Source organism: Spinacia oleracea, chromosome 2 (assembly GCF_020520425.1).
Source record: "Spinacia oleracea cultivar Varoflay chromosome 2, BTI_SOV_V1, whole genome shotgun sequence".
NCBI classification, from domain to species: Eukaryota; Viridiplantae; Streptophyta; class Magnoliopsida; order Caryophyllales; family Amaranthaceae; genus Spinacia; species Spinacia oleracea.
Window position 1 is genome coordinate 26,931,750 of NC_079488.1, and position 4,089 is coordinate 26,935,838.

At 28.1% G+C, this 4,089-nt stretch overlaps 1 long non-coding RNA gene across 1 annotated transcript; it reads right to left on the minus strand.

Moving 5' to 3' along the window:
- Positions 1-295: 295 nt before the first annotated feature.
- On the minus strand, positions 296-3,167 carry LOC130466841 (uncharacterized). The gene is made up of 5 exons (XR_008926980.1): positions 3,045-3,167; positions 2,837-2,851; positions 2,346-2,694; positions 2,069-2,143; positions 296-404 (listed from the first exon to the last, which is right to left on the minus strand). It is a non-coding gene; the product is annotated as an uncharacterized lncRNA (long non-coding RNA).
- Between the last annotated feature and the right edge of the window lie 922 nt (positions 3,168-4,089).

Here is a 4,089-nt window from a genome sequence, read left to right on the forward strand (position 1 = left end):
ATAATAAGCAAGATTTTTTTTTAAAGAGTTCGATCATCTAATGAAATTTTTTCTATGAAGTAAATATATATATATGAACCCCTCTTGAAACCTTTCGATGTATTTTTTAACATGAGGCGAGAAAATATTGCATTATACACCCTCACCCAACCCCAAAAAAAAAACACAAAGAAAAAAAAAAAGTTACGTTATACTCCGTACAAAAATACCATAATAAAAATTGACTAATATAAAACACTTACTCCGAAATTGAAAAAAGCAATTACAAATTTTCTTAGTTGTTCATGGATTAGTGTAATTGAAAATATCATAATTAATTACGAATCAATCGAGCTCGTACATCATATCGTCGTACACCGCTAGGAAATAAATGCATAAAGGGTGTATAATGATACTCCGTCACCCTGTAACATAATTTAGAATAAAAATACAATTACAAACTTATACAATATATGGATATCGTTATCACAAAAAACTAAGTTATATACGTGAATAAATTTAATTATACAATGATAGAAAATTAATAATTCTAAGATAACATTTTACTACATTATTGTAAATTAAATATTAAAATAAAATTTATTGAAATAAAACTTTAAATCTCTTTGCTAATCATAAGACCCAATTACATTTTAATGGGAAAGCTAGTTAACCACACTTTATTTTTGTTGGGTCACCTAGAAAGTCTAGGAATCTCCGTCAACTACGTATACAGAGACTCCAAGAGTCCAAGGGTTGTGGTTCAGTCTAATTACTCGTTCTTTTTCTCTTCTGAGTCTTGGTCTCTCTCCTCCTATTTCATTTCTCTCTCCTCCCATCTGATCATCAAAAAGTGGCGATTATCCCTTCCCCTCTCTCTCACCTTTCTCCAGCTCACCTCTGCACGCGATGCTCTCCAACTACTCAGAAGAAGATCTGAGCAAAAATGGCGAAAATAGGAGGAGACTACCTATATTCAGATTCTCCCACCTCCTATAGTTAGTTTGTCTTTTCTATCTCAATTCGCAAGAAACGCCGCCGTCGATGGCACAGGTATATTCCTCCTTTTTTGCGTCAATTAACTTGTCTATGCTGTTGGAGTTTGTGTATGGTTTAATTCGCCCGACCTGGAGTTAATTTAGCAAAAAAATTTGATATCTTGTATCTTGGTGTATACCTATTATTTTTGGTCCATTTTGTTAATTGTTTGGGGGAATGATTGGGTTTTTCAGGGTTTGTTCGAATGATTGGGTTTTTTTGGGTTTTTTCGAATGATTGGGTTTTTAGGGTTTGTTCGAATGATTGGGTTTTTTTAATTTGGTGAGTTAAAACATGTTCGTTTTTTTTTCCTCCAGATCTTTTTGTTCCATCCGGATTTACTTGTTTGTTTAAAATTTGGTGAGTTTAAGCATGTTCGATTTTTCTAATTATTTCTGGAGATTTTCTTTAATTTGGTGAGTTAAGCATGTTCGATTTTTTTTTCCAGATCTTTATTTTAACCATATCTGACAAAATTGCTGGTATATGCTAGCTATATAGATTGGCTTTAGATTAGTTCATTTGTTCTGATTAGTTAAGTTAATCTGAAAAGTTTAATTGTTTTCTTTTGTTCTGATTAGTTTAATTGTTCTGATTATTTCAGTTAAGCTGATTATTTAGTTTATTCTTTTGTTTTCATTAGTTCAGTTGTTCTGATTAGTTCACTTTAAGCATTGTTCTTTAGGTAATTCGTAATAGTCTGTTTGTTTTAGTTTGATAGGTTGTATATAACTTTTTCCTTTTTAGGTTTCTTTACAATAATGGTGACAAACAATGTATTATGCAGGTACAACAAAACGAAACTATTAGTCTCCCCTCCTCTCTGTTGAGTGAAAAAGGTCCGTATTTTGTGTGTCATTTTTAATGGATTGTGTTTTTTTAGTGTATTGCATTCCTAGAACCTAATAAAATCTGAAATTAGAGATTAAAATCGAATAACAGCTCATTTAATTAAAACATGAACTAAAATCTGTAATAATTAATTAAAATAAATAAAAGCATGCATATTAGTACTAATTTTTTTTTATTAAGAGATTGATGAGGCACATACCTTATGTCGGTTTATTGTATGCCTTGACGAACTTAACAACCAAATCAACTTCGAACTTAAAACAAAAATAAAATCCTGCAAAAACCATTCTTTATTTCAGATTTTCATGATTTTAGATTATTTATTTCTTAGACTATTTCAGATTTATTTTAATCAATACATAATTCATTCTTTTAATTAAATAAGATACTATTTAATTTAAAGCATGAATTAAAATCAATAAAAATATAGATATTACTTAAAAAGTTTATTCTTAAGAGATTGATGGGGAACATACCGTAACTCGTTGGTTATTGTATCTCGTTATGAACTTAAAACCAAAATTAAAATCTGCATAAAATCCGATGCAAGTCATGTATTTTTCAATTCATACTTCCAATAACACAAATTTATGTTATGTCTTATATTTTGAAATATGCAATTAGATATTAAAATCAAGTAAGAGATTAAAATATGAAATAATTAATTAAAATCAATAAAGCATACCTTTTTGAAATCTGCATAAAAAATAAACATGAATTAAAATCATGAATTAAAATATGAATTAAGCATGAATTAAAATATGAAATAATTTATTAAAATCAATAAAGCATGCATATTATATTACATACCTTATACTTTGAAATCTGCAAAAAAATTAAACGCAAGTATTTTAGTTAGATATATTCAATCTACATAGCAACAATCATAAAAAATATGAATTAAGCATGAATTAAAATATAAAATAATTTATTAAAATCATTAAAGCATGCATATTATATTACATACCTTATATTTTGAAATCTGCAAAAAAATTAAACGCAAGTATTTTAGTTAGACATTTTCAATCTACATAGAAACAATCATAAAAAAGAACATTTGTTTATGCATAATAATTATAAAAAAAGAACATTTGTTTACGCAAAGAAATTATGCATAAAAATTTGTTTAATTTCTATTTTTATTTTCTTGCAAGGATTCGGGAGATTTTAAACACCTGTATCGGGGCGACTTGAAGAACGGTGATGGAGTTCTTCTGGAGTTTTTCTGATTTGATTTGTAACAATTTATAATAAGATTAATGCGTCATTTCTTGGTTGATTTTATATGTATATTTCTTGGCTGTATTTATGGATGATATTTCCTTATTTGCTTTGTATTTTGACTTTTTTTTTTACTGATTTTTCTGTTTTGTGAAAGATTTCAAAATAACATGATTCTTTCCATTTCTTTGTTATATTCCTTGCCTGATTTCCTGATTAACATTTATTGAAATATCTCCATAAACGTTTAAACTAATTAGCCAAAAATAGATTCAGTTTTTAAAATCAACAATCAATTCGTTTTTTAAAATAGTAAATAATCAGAATTATTGTAATATGAGATTGTGAAGAGCTGGAGGGTATTTTAGACATTTAAATGGTGGACACGAAAAGTTAATTTACTTAAATACCCTCAGGAGCTGGCTTATATAATAGAGATGTACGAAAGTGGGAAAAATAATAATTCATCTATATAATATGTCATCACACCAACAAAAAGACCTCTTGAGGAACCTACAATTGATGAGAACAATGGTTTTCGAAGAGTTTAAAATATGATTTTAGTTAAGACCTCTTGAGGTTATAATGTTTTCATTTCAGAACTATGTTACCCTGTATTAGTTTTATTATGACATAAATCTTCAAAAATTGCATAGAATTATTTGTTTTTTATGGATTGTTTAGATTGTTTTAAACAAGCATCCTACTTAATTTATTTGATTGTTTTAATTCATTTAACTTTATTTTTAATCTTTGTTTATATGTAGAGGGCCTACTTCATTGACTTGGTTATTTCAAATGATAATAAGAAATGATAAGCCGAAATTTACTCCCGGGTGATCAATGAATGCATGGAGTTTTACTTCTCTTGCATCACATTTTTTGGCAAGATGTTCGAGCAGTTAAGAAAAAAATTATGCATCAAATGTGACACTAGCTGGCAGACACACACATACATCAGGCCATTCATTATAAACATGTGTAGAAGCAAATCACATA